Raw genomic sequence first — 13,845 nt, forward strand, 5'->3', positions numbered from 1 at the left:
TCTCAGTTCTCTCCCTCCTGATGAGCTGGGGATTACCACCTCATTATTCCAACAGTCACTCATCACCAAAGGGGTGCTTTGGGATGGGAATATTTTTATTAAACTATTTTTCATAACAACCAGATGATTTGGTTAATATGATCTCACTTAACTGAAGGGAAAGAAAAATCAGAAGTGATGCTGGCTACATCCCAAAAATTAATACCAAGTTAGAATATCTATGTCCAAGTTTCTTAGTAGTAGTAGATATAAAATCTAAAAAATACAAAAATAAAAACTTCCACGTAAGAAGTGTTTATTCTGAAGTAAGCAAATTGATATAAATAAACTTACTTCATTAGTTCAACAGTATTTTGCACAGCAGTACTCGTTCATCAGCTAGTAGACAGTTCTACTGGTGTTAAAACCTTAGCAGGGAAAGAAATGCCCTGTCATCAAGTATGTGGCCCAATTTGGCCAACCTTTATTAAGCGTATACCAGTAAAAAGGTAGTAAGGCAAGACATTGTGAGATTTTTCAAAGGTGAGCAAAGCTTGTCCCTGCCCTTAAAGTTTCCAATCTGGTCCAACATCTTTACTTTTCCAACCGGTGGAGCAATTCTCTCAAGTCCTCCAGCACTGTGTCCACACCTTATCTAAGCACCTCTTAGGTGGTAGGCTATGGGGTTGCAATAATCATCCCAACACCTCTGCAACCCTGACCTTCCCGTTTCCTGCTCTGCCTAGGGACCACTGAAACAAATCAGCCACCTTAGTTCCTTTCCTGTGACTGCAATAAAATACTCTGATAAAAGAAACCCAGGAAAGAAGGGATTTGTTTATGCCCACAGTTCAAGGCAAAATCTATGATAGTGAGGACGTCAAAGGCAGCAGGGGCCCAGAGTCAATCACATGTCATCCACCATCAGGAAACAGGTGTAAATATCTACTAGCTCACTTTCTCTTTTATACAGTTCAGAATCACCTGCCCAGGGAATGCTCCCACCCACAATTAAGGTAGGTCTTCCCGTGTGATTAAACATAATCAAGATAATCCCCACAGGGAAATTCAGAGACCCATTTCCCAGGTGATTCTAGATTCTGTCAAACTGACAATATTAACCATCACACCAGCCAATACCATTATATATTAAGAGTTTGACACACAAAAAAATGTTAAGGTGTCATATATGCTTAACTTCTTGTAAGTGGCTGAATGGGAGTATACAAATGGTAACAGTTTGTCTATTTCTATTGTTAGGTCACACTGTGAACTATTAAAACTTCCTTTGCATTGGAAATGACTAACCATTAACACTGTTAAACTCATCTAGAATCAGTTCCAAATGTCACAGGACCAATTCAGAAAGTCCGTGCTTGTGATTCTCTTCCTTTGGAACCACCCGTGGTACCAAAATCAATACCAAAGCCATGGTTTTTCAATATATACATTGAACATAAATCAAGCAATAATTTTTGAGGGCCTGATAGGCAAATCCAGGTTCTAGGAACCAATTAATCCCCCTGTGTTGACAAACTATATAACAATAATGAATACAGGATTTTACCTCTAGCCTAAGGTTTGTAACATGTTCTATTCAGGTGATAAGAATTTATCTATTTGGTCAGTATCCTGAATGGAACCAAGATGTACATTTCCCAAGAAATTGGTGCTAACCAGTTTAATCCAGCTGAGACTGATTTTGGCATTTTCTTATTACTAATTCTTCTTCTGTATCTTTCTATAAGGTCCTTAAGCTCCTACTCAGTTTTAATAACCTTCACATTTTTAATGCCCTAAACTGAAGCAGGCAAAGACAACAGTGTTTCACAATTTTGAAACCCAAGTGGGAAATAATGTTTCTTATTATGAGCTTAGAGACCATTTAGAAAAGTAAATCCATTTCTATTAGCTATAAAAACAATAGCAAGAAGTTACAAAGATTAAAGAAATCTTGAGGAAAGAGCCTGTGGCCCTTGGAACATTCCTGGGGCTACTACATCCCTGGATGGCCCAAGCCTGCTCACCCTTCAATCCACCCCTTCAACCCCTCTTCCATTTTGTTACAGTGCTCAGTCCCAGCTGTTCCCTGGGATGTGGCACATTCCCTGGGAAATAATTTTTCTCTTACAATGTTTAAAAGCCACTGTTGACATTTAGTGTGCAGCCAACACAGTAAAGAAGCCTTCTGCTATCTGACTTAAGAATATCCCACTAGACATTCATTTGAGGTTTATTAGTACTTCAGTCGTTCTGTTCTATATATAGAAACAAATTAATCTATACGCTTTTTGCCCCTTGGCGTTTGAGGGGGTTTTTGAGTTTTGCTACAGTAGCCCAGGTTGAACTCTACTCATGAGTCTTCTTTAGAATTCTGGGATTATAGATGTGGCTACCATATCCAGCATGCATAGTGTCTGGGTCAATCTAGAAAGTGGTATTTCCTTTTGTTCAGAAGTTTCCAAAGGCAATTCACAATGTAAAAAGAGCATATCAACAGAAACTCCCACTTCTTTGTGCTCTTTTCTCGACCTTTCCAAACATGGCTGAAATATCACTTCTGCCAAGGAGCCTTCCATGGCCACTTTAGTAACTGAATTTCCTGTTACCTTTCGTGTTTTTATTTCTTTTTTTCAGAGCTCTTATCCCCATTGGTAATGAGTATTCCAGTGATTATATAAATGTAATAGATAATAAAATAATTTAATAATTTAAATGAGGACAGCGGTGCCTATCTCACAAATTCTTGTGAAGAACTAATCATGTATTAATTTTGAGTATAGAGATCATACATATAAATTTCTTTTTTTCCCCCACTGTAAGAGTTTATTAGGAGAATGGAACAGAAGGGAGTACTTAGGCCAATGAGAAATGGTCATGGTCATGCAGGGAGAGAGAGAAGGGATAATATGGAACCTGCTTTTTATAGGTTCTCCCCCCACCCCACACACATGCACATGTGCATATGGGCTTATATAGCTATGCCACTCATGCGCATAGATTATGTGATCACGCAGTGCACTGATTACACAGGACATAAGGCCCTGGGATGACTAAGCCTCTTGCTTGGCTACTGGACAGTGCATGGGTGGTCAACATATAAATTTCATAAAACTGTGTCTAGTTCAAGATAGGGTCTGCGTGAGAGTAGTAGTATTAGAAAACATGTTGCAAAATGTGGTTACCATAAAACAGGTCTTGTATTTTAAAAGGAGCAAAAACATGTGTAGCTAGATAATCCAGAGCTGTTTATGCTCTGACTAGAAAATTTCCTGTCAAGTTAGAATACTCTAAACCTAATATTAATCTCTCATTCTCATATGATTTACAGGGGCTAGAGAGATGGCTTAGCCTCAGCCGTTAAGAGCACTTACTGCTCTTGTGGAAGACCCAAGTTTGATGACCAGCACCCACACAATCTCTTACAACTATCTATAATTCCAGTTCCAGGGGATCCAATTTCCTCTTCTAACATCTGTGAGTACCAGGCACATACACAATGCACAGACATATTTTCAGACAAAGATTCATGTACATAAAATGAAATAAACATTAAAAAAGAAATTGCATGATTTACACAGGGGCTGAATCTTTAGGTATGTTGAGTAATTAGATGCTGTGGCGACAGCATAAGAAGACACAGGCTAAGAAAGCTTGGGTTCCAGCGCTGAATATTAATATGACTAATGGTAGATTCTTTAGAAATGCTTTTTTCTTGTCATTAATGTACTTTAGGTGAGTGGGCTTGTCAAAGGAGTCAAGTCAGAGATACAAACAGCAAAGGGAAGTCTGCGTATTTGATCAGAATGTTCTTCAAAGTTCCTGAGCAGGTGGCAGCCTTACTCTTTGAAAGGAATCAGCCCACAGGCAATGCAAGCCAAAGAATTGGTTTGAGCTGTCAACATCTGTTTTGCAACTGGATAAATAGCTCAGCAAATTATACTTTGGGCTACAGATAGCAGAAACCCTTTAGTCCAAAGGGGACACAAAATAAGCAAACAAAATGTTATGACAACATGAGACTACATTGTAAGACCTAAGACCTGCCATTGGTATCGTTGATGTCACTAAAGACAGGACCTTTGAGGAAACGCACCCACCAGTAACCAAGACAACCTTCCACTGGCCTCTGCTGCGCCCCTTTGCTCTCTGTCGCCTACACGGTCTCATTCTTTTTAACCTCTCAAAACAGCTGCCATTTTTTCTTTCTCCAAAAACTAATGTCACTTACAAAGGCCAGCCTACTATAACCACCTCTGCTCCAGAACGCATGTCACCCCACTAAGGCAGCTGGAGAACTCACATTTCTGAATCCTCACTCCAAGCTGATGACTAAAAGACCAATTGACCCAGTTCAGTTTGAAATTATTTTTCTGGCTGAACCTAGCTAATAACTTACCAAAATAAGTCAAGAAGTAGAATAAGTGATGCAGAGTTATTTTTATTCCTTAAAAAAAAATTGTTCTGAACTTACTAGAATGGTCTTGGGGCTTTTTCTTTAATCACACAGAGCTTTCCCCAAATGAAGAAGTTGTGTAGATATAAAGCAGATCAATATGCACACACACACACTTGCCTCTGTTGTCTTTTTAGCTCCTGGTGTTCAGTTCGTAACGTGGCCTCCTTTGAAGAGGAGTTGCAAGAATATTATTATTCCTTAGTTTTAATGAAACCATGTCTTATTGATTTTCTTTGAAAATATGAACATGCATTTGACTGGTTCTCTAACTTCACAGTCATTTAATACAAATGCCACTCTCACAGAAGTAGTTATTTTAGGGCCTGTCCCACGACCTTCTTCCTCTGAGGGACACACTACCAGAACCTGTTTCTGTGGCCATGTGTTTGAACTCTACAGCCCACTCATATGACCAGAATACCTGTGTATGTGTGTGTGTATGAGTGTGTGTGTGTCCATGTGTGTAAGTGTGTGTATGTCTGTGTGTCTGTGTCTGTCTGTGTATGTGTATGTATGTGTGTCTGTGTCTGTCTGTGTGTGTGTTGTGTGTGTTTGTGTGTGTGTGTCTGTGTAACTGTGTATGTCTGTGTGTGTCTGTGTGTCTGTATGTGTCTTTATGTATGCATGTGCAAGTGCACACAGAGTCCAAAAGAGGGTGTCACCTCCCCAGGAGCTGGAGTTACAGGTGGTCTGAGCCACCTGATATGGATGCTGGGACCTGAGCTCAGATACTCTGAAGAACAGCAGCCCTCTTAACCTTTGAGCCATTTCCTCAGCCGCTCTTCCCATACTTCAGCTGAAATTCAATCAGGTAGCCTCTAGAAGTTAGTATGAGGTCCACAGAGGAAAAGATTTTGACCTCATCATCTACAGATTCCCCCCCCCCCTCTTGCTTACCTACTCTGTCTCTGAAGAGACATTTTTGAAAACAGAATCAGTGTAGTAGCTAAATTGATAAGTTATATCTGAAGGTGGGACCAGAAAACAAAAAACATTAGTCATACCCCAAAATATCTTGCAAAATAAAATGGAAAAAAAAAAAAAGACTACTATGCACTGACAGTGAGGTAACTTACACAGTACATTTATTTAGCCTCAATTTTAAAGCTTTGATTGCTTTTGTGATTAAGTCAAGGAACAGTGTTCTACTGCAAAAACATTTTTGGTTGGGGTTCCAAATATTTCCTTTATAATAAGCCCTGCAGCTTCCACCTTTAGGTCCCAAATCTGTAAGCATTGCATCGAACAAGGAAGACTACTTGGGTGCAATAAAAGAAGGCATTCTTTTTTTCCATTACTGTTCTAAGAGATTATTTCTTTCATTATATTTCCCCTAGAAAATCTTAGGAAGTCATTGTGATCTTTCTCTTTATTTTCATAAACCTATGTGAATATTCCCAAATAACAATAATTTTAAAAGCACATGTTCATTAAAGCTTAAAAATATCAGGGGCTAGAGAATGGCTTGGTGGTTAAGAGCATGTACTGCTCTTGCAAAGGACCTGAGTTCAGTTTCACCCCTGTCAGGCCACTTACAATTGCCTGTAAATCTAGTTCCAGGGGATCTGATGCCCCTCTGGTCTCTGAGGGCAGGAGCTGAGTGTGTGCCCACACACACACATGCACACAGGGGTATGTGCATACACACACACACAGACACAGGATACCCATAATTTAAAATTAAAATTTTTCTCCTCTGCACATTTCACCCAGCCCATATTTGTTCTGCTTGGGTTAGCAGCTGTGGGGAAAGGGGGTGTATGGCCACTCTCTTTCCCCACCTGGCCAATGCTCTAGACTCCCTCCACCCCCTCCTGATGATGGAGAGGTGGAGAAGGCAAGGATGAGGAAACCATTCTCTCTCTCTCTCTCTCTCTCTCTCTCTCTCTCTCTCTCTCTCTCTCTGGAGGAGAGGGGGGCTTTTTTCTCTTAACGCACTTGTAGGCTCTTGGAAGCTTTTTTGAGTTTATCATGCACAGTTCCTGTGATGGTCCATCTGCTTCTCCTGTGAAACTCTTAAGCTGGATATAAGACAGCCTGATAGGGGTCTCCCACCCGCCCAGAGGAAAGTGTTCGTGCCTGCTTAGCAGGGAAACTGGTTAAGTAAGTTGTTAAAGCTCATCAAAGGACATCAAAATCTCAACTTCAAACAGAGCAGTTTCTGCTGCTCTCTTCTCTCCACAGTCACAGCCAGATGGCTGCTGTCTTCTGTTATGTAGATATTTTTCAGAAGTAAGACACACAAAAGCTTTAAAAAGAAGTGTAGCTCCCCATGGGGGTTATTTCCCTAATGTCCCTCCCCTTCTACACCCCCCAAAAATCACCCTCTTTTCTCTTGCTCCTCAAGATAGAGACTGAAAGCTCACAGAAGGATCTTTGCAAACAGTGATCTTCAAAACTCCAATTCAACTCTTTTCTTCCTTAGACTAGGAAGAGGAGATAACAGTTTCCAGCTGGGTTTTGAATGCCTCCTTTGCAATCTTTGATGCTGGCTTAAGGCCTTGTTAAATGCAAAATAACTAGCTGGCCACTCACACTTAGGGTGTAGCTTACAGTAAAACTTTTGGTTTTACTTCACATTGTGCTGAGTTCAGGCACACAGACAACCCATGATGTTTCTTCTATAGGAAAGCCTTTAACAAGCTCAGATGTTACTCTCAGGGCTCTGTGGAGATTCTTTAAAAATGGTACCAAGTAAAAGTTTAAAGGAGGTAGAAGCAACTCACTCAAAGCTCTGGGCTAGAAAGCTCCTGTGATTACAAATCTACCTGGCAGCTATAAAGTGCAAAATAATTTAAAGCAACTGGAATTGTTTGGTCAAATAGAACAAGAAGCCAAATTCCTGCCAGGCCATAAAGGAGTGACAACCTCCCTAGGAAGTTTAAGAATGGGTAATCTGAAAGAAAACAGCAGTAATCTAAGCTCTTGAGCAATGAAAGAAAAAAACTGTAAATCAAAAGTCAACCTGGGCTACATGGTGAGTTTGAAGCTAGCCCATGCTACATAACAAGACCTTGTCTCAAAGAGCCAGTGGCTAAGGATATAACTCAAAGGTACTCTGTTTACCTATCATAGTCAAGGCCCTGGGTTCAGTCTCTAGTACTATCAGAAAGCAAAAAGTTTTCCTGGTGGTTTTTTGAAGGTTTATTTATTTTTACATGTTTGGGTATTTTGTCTGCACATATGTTTCAGACCAAGTGTATGCAGTGCCCTGAAGGTCAAAAGAGGGTGATGGATTATCTGGAACTGTAGTTAATAGACAGTTGTGACCCACTGTGTGGGTGCTGTGATAGAAAATTACATGTCCACACGGTTGGGCTTGCCCGGCAGACCGCCTAACTATTTCCGGTTCAGAATAGCCATCTCCGGGTCAGACATCTCGTGGGACCGGGACTCTGTGGCTTTGCGTGGTTGTGTAAAGTGCACGCAGCCATGTAATCTACACGCATGCGTGGAGTACCCACACGAGTTCCTGTATGTATGCAAGGCCCAACCTTTATAAAGCCAGTGCCATCTTGCATGAGCCCCTGCTTATCTCCTCACCCACGTGTATTTCACACAGACAGGCCTGTCACCTCTATCCTCTTTAATAAAAACTCTTCTGTGGTCTTGCCGTGTTCGGTATGTGTTCCTCGTAAGGTAAAGCACCGCTTAATAACTAACATGCTGGAAATTGAACTCAGGTCCTCCAGAAGAGTAGCCAGTGTCCTTGACCACTGAGCCATCTTTCCAGCCCTGTTTTTTAAAATATATATTCCCCTTCTTCCCCCAATCCCCATTCTTCCCTAATTCCCACATTACCACCCCCTTAAGAATCACTACTTTAGTAGTAATGGATTCAGAAAGCTAACCAAAACTTACTGAAATAAAATAGTATTTACAACCCTGAATGTTATTTGGGACATTGCTCATGTTCACCTGCTGATCTCTCATTTCTCCTCATATAATAGGTGCCAAATGTGTGGAGGATGAAGAGCCTTCTCCATCCTTCCAAAAGCCCATAATCCATGTTAAGAATATGTATCATGGGCTGGAGAGATGGCTCAGGTTAAAAGCACTGACTGCCCTTCCAGAGTTCCCGAGTTCAACTCCCAGCAACAACATGGTGGCTCACAGCCATCTGAAATGAGATCTGGCGCCCACTTCTGGTGGGCAGGGATACATGCAGGCAGAACACTATATACATCATAAATAAATAAATCTTTTTTAAAAAAGAATATGTATCATGATCAATTCAGTTAGCAAATGAGCGAAATTCTATCTAAACTAGGCCGAGAAGCAAACAGTAGCTGCCTCTGACCTTTCCCCTGTTTTTAAGTTTCCTTTGGTTTTCCTTTCAATTTTTTTCATGTCAGTTTGCAGCATTCAAAGAGAAAGCCATCCCAGGGATTAGGTCTAAACAAGTTTCTTTGACTTAGGGATTCTTTAGATGCAAACTCTAGCTCTCTAAGCATGTTTAAAATATGTGCCACTATTGGTGGAAGGCTCAGAAGCAAGAAGAAGGAAAGGCGAGTCCGGTTTTTATGTGGCATTGTAGAGAATGTGTCAAGGTATGGGAGAAGACTGGAGTGGTGTTGGCAATGATGCATTAAATATGTGACATATGTAAGAAGTCAGCATCAGGAAATGGAATCCTGTCCCAGGGGAACAAATCAAAAATGGGAACCATTGGCCTGGAGCTGGGCATTGACTAGAAGCTCAGAAACCCAAGAAGAGTGTTGGCTGGGGGCTTGAAAGAGGCAAGGGGAGGGGTGTTAGTATGCTTGTAGAGAGGCTGGCCATGAGAAGGAGAACTAGTGAACTCAGGAGTCCAGCTGTGGCATTTACCAGGCAGAGTGGAGCAGGTGCCAGCTTGCTTCTAGAAGCTTGGGACAACACATCAGAAAAGATTCATCAACCTCAAGAATTGTTCGGTTTTCCAGTAGAGTTTAGGGAAAATATGAAGTCAGGACTCCCGTGGTTTTCTGTTGCTGTGATAAGACACCAGGATAAAGTGCAACTTAAGGAAGAAAAGGTTTCTTGTGTCTGTGGCAGACAGAACCCAGCACAAGGGAGGAAACGGCATGGCAGCAGGAAGCAGACAACGACATTATGTTTCATTTGCACACAAGAAGTGGAGAGAGAAACCAGAAAGCAGACCAAGGCTATAGAGCCTCAGAACTCACCCCAGAGACGCACTTCCTCCAGCCAGGGTGCACCTCCTGAAGGTTCCATAACCTTCCCAAACAGCACCAGGAACCAAGAACCAACTATTTAAATACAGTGGCCTACGAGGGACATTTCTCATTCAGATCACAAGGTCCTTCTTTATCTCCACTGTCTCCAGCACAGTCAGCTCCAAGAAATAGCCTGGAGGCAAAAATCACATTCAGAATAACATAAGCAAAGTTCGAGTTCAAGGTCATGACTTCTGAAGATTTGGTGGCTTTGAGGACATTCAGGAGCACTGCGAGGTGTGCTGGAGGACTGCACAGAGGAAGCATGTCCTGCTCAGGCATTCTCAATGGAGCAACAGAGACTTCTAGAACCTAGCAGACATCAGCCAATAGCAACTTCATATGCGCTGAAGGCAGAGAAGGGCTAAGAAAGAGATACTGTAATGGCTTTTGTGTGGAGACTAATAAAATTGGTACCTAAGAAACCAAAAAAGAAACTCATAAAGGAATTGCATTAGCTTGGACTGGTGGAGACAGTTTCAGAGGTAAAACCACCATTGCGCCTCAGTCCTCAGAAGGCAGGCTGAGAAGACTGCTCAACTTCACACTGGCTACACTGAAAGAAACCTGGGAAACAACAGCAAGCGCCATAGAATGTTCTCTCCAAGGAGCAGAACCAGTGTGAAGGAACTAGCAAAATACTTAGAGTGGCTGGGTGCTACATGCCTGTGAGTGCTGTTGAAGTGTCTGCTGATGCAGCCTTCTCCTACCATTGTGTTCTGGAGGCAGGTAGGGTTATCTCAGGTCTGCAGGCAGAAGCTCACAGTGCTCAATGAAACCCGAACTTGAGTTTCAGCTACATGTGGTCCTCATTCAGAAAAACAAGCCAACCCTTGGAAGTGACAGCAGGAGGGAGGAAAAGAGTGACTGTTTTGATTTGTAAATAATGAGTCTCTGTCATCATTTCTCAACTCTGCCATTGCAGCATGACAGCAGCCACATACAGTAGGCAGGACTCTTCCAAAAAAGCCTTGTTTATTAAAAAAACAAAAAACAAAAAACAAAAAACAAAAACAAAAACAAAAACAAACAAACAAACAATAGGTTGGATTGGCACAGTCTGTTAACTTCTGATATAACTGGATAAGACCCTGACCATCTAAGATGAGATATTTTGCATGTCAGAATGCAAAACATTGACCAATGGTAGACAACATAGCAGATTAAAGATGTACACACATTCTTTGCACTCCCCAGAACCTGGATAGTCTGTGACTCTTTGGAACAAGTGAATACAGAAGTAGTGATGTTGTGTTTATTTCTCCAACCCTGAGGTACTGGCAGCCTTCCTTCCTTGTGTCTTAGAAATTCCACTCTTAGGTCTCTGAGCCACTGTGCTGGGTTCCAGCTGCCTGCTGCAGAGACTAGATGCAGTGACCCTTACCCTACCTAGTCAAGGGAAGGCTCACTAGAGCCAGTACCATCTACACAGCAGTCAGGAAAATGAGCCAGACATGGACCCCTCTAGACTAGGCTGGCCACTTGCTAGATACTTCCAGTTGACAACATACACAGGAAAGGAATCGTCTAACCACAACCAGCCTGAATTATTGACTCATAAAGTCATAAGACTGTGTAATTATTCACTTAAAGCCACTAAGTTTGGGAGGATTGCATCATAACTAAACGCACACACACACACACACACACACACACACACACACACACACACACACACACAATTAGGAAGACTTCAGGGATTGTAGATAACTTAAATTTGGAGTTTTCACTTGTTTTTGCTTTTCAAACTTTTACAAGTTTTTAGAAATAAATGAATTTATTTGTATTTAAATACACTTAAATTTATTCAAAAATAAAAGAATAGAAGTTTTTGTCCTAAATTGAACAAGAAGCAACTGAGAGGCAACTTCCTATTGAAATGGAAAGCAATGACATGCTCAGATAACCCTTAAGAATCAGCAGTCACTTTTGCTGTTCTGAAGTAAGGGGCTTGCAAGCAGGCTAGCACAGGAGCTTTCTCCAGCCCAGAGGAGAGTTACTGGGGCTCTGACTATGAAAATGGTAAAAATAGGATGATCACCTTTCTTCTTTTTTTTTTTTTTTAATTGAGGATCGAACCCAGGGCCTTGTGCTTGCTAGGCAAGCGCTCTACCACTGAGCTAAATCCCCAACCTGATCACCTTTATTCTTAATTTCGTTTTTGTGTTGTTTTAATTTTCTTTGCCTTTTGAGTCAGAGTCTCACTATGTAGCTCTGGCTGGCCTGGGAAGACAGATTATTTCTAGATGTTACCAAGAATAGATGGAGCTAGCTCTTTCCTCCACCTGTATTTAATTTACAGATGTGAAAATGTCACAAGAGTCATGGCCCACATCAACACAGCTGTACAGTATCCCCACCTGTTACTCCCATCTCAAATTAACAGACTAAGCAGATAAATAAGAATATAGGAACACAAACAGTTTTGCATTCTATCAGACTCCAGCCTCCGGGGGGGATATTATTTGTTGTTTTGTTGTATTAGTTAATTTTGTTGCTGTGATACCATGACCAAACGCAACTTACAGACAAACGTATTTATATTAGCTTAGAGTTCCAAAGGAGGAGTCAATAGTGGCAGGAGAGGCAAGGATGGCATCAGGGAACCAGAGCAGGAAGCAAAGAGATCACATCTCCATTCATACAAAGGAAGCAGAGAGAGCAAAGTGGAAGCAGAATGGGACTATGAACTCTCAACCCCCCTTGACCCCTGACACACATAGTGACAGACACCCTCAAGCAAAGCTTCAGATCCTAAAAATTCCAAGACCTTCCTCAACAGCGCCACCATCTGGGATTAACTGTCCCAATGTAGAGGCCTAATGTTCCAGTTGGAAAGGTCAATGACATGCTAGAGAGACCACACCTCTCAGAAAGGCAAGACTACCCTTAGGAAGGCAGATCCAGTGTAAGCTAAGCTATCTAGAGATAGGAGGAATAATTTTCCTTGTAATGACATAGCATGTTTTTCCTTCTTATATAGCATGGTCCCTGCAAGCTTCCAAGCTTTCTGTTGGACAACTTTTTCTTTTTCTTCTCTCTGTCTCTTTCTTTCCAATGCTGTCCAGAGCTTGAGTATGCTTATGCTGGTACTTTGGGCTTTCTTATTCCCCTGGAGCTCCCCTCCCCACCATGTGGCTGACTTCAATGACACCTTAGATCAAAAGGCCTCTGATAGCTGCAGCGATTTACAGATTGCCTGTATTAGGTTTTTCTAAACCCTAATAAAAATTGTCCTCAAACTTCCCTTTGAGGTCACTCTTGGAGTTGGGGATTTAGCTCAGTGGTAGAGCACTTGCCTAGCAAGCACAAGGCCCTGGGTTCAGTCCTCAGCTCCGGCAAAAAAAAAAAAAAAAAAAAAAAAAAAGTCACTCTTATTAATGAGACTAAAAATTTTGAGAGTGAACACCCCATTTCTCTGTTAACTTGTGGTGAGTCTGCCATGCCCCCCATAATTTCTCATAATAGAAGCAAGGTGTTCCCCTTCGGCAAAATATCCAATCTGTATCCCACTAACTGTAGGCTAATAAATCATCTAAACCATGGAGGATGCTTTTCAAACAAGTCATTTGTAAACTTTTAAGGATACATATCTGACCCAACTTGTTGCACCTCAAAATTTTATATATTGCATATTTCCCCTCCAACTCTCTCCTTCCTCTTCCCCTGCAGTCATTGGAAAAAGATGAAGACATTCTATAGCAAGTAGATTGTTGATGTTCCTGAAAGCTACATTTCTGCTGTGATTCTCCAAAGAGAGATGAGCTTTCTTAATGAAGGATGGCCAAACACATGAAAAACTGATGAAAAGAATCCATGGTACCCCAAAGGTGCATCATCACCCCACGGTGAATTCCATTCTAAGTGAAGGCTTCTCATTTTCAGTCTCGTATCAGATGCATCCTCTAAGAGTCTTTCATCCCTGCTGCAGGACATTCTTTAGTGACACTGAATTGTAGAAATGGTCATTTTTCTAACTGATGGCCTTGTGTTTCTGAAAAGATGACTTTTAACATGCAAATTGGATGCATCCAAAAATCATCCTAATGCAACATCAGAGTTTTGTAGCTCTTTTTACAATTTCAAACTGAATTTGCTGCCCAGAGGAAAACATAAAACACACCAAAGCTAGAGGAAGATGGAACATCTTTAAATAGCTTAGAAATTTCCTGCCTGATGAACGGCTTTTAT

This window comes from Onychomys torridus, chromosome 18 (assembly GCF_903995425.1).
Source record: "Onychomys torridus chromosome 18, mOncTor1.1, whole genome shotgun sequence".
Taxonomy (NCBI): domain Eukaryota; kingdom Metazoa; phylum Chordata; class Mammalia; order Rodentia; family Cricetidae; genus Onychomys; species Onychomys torridus.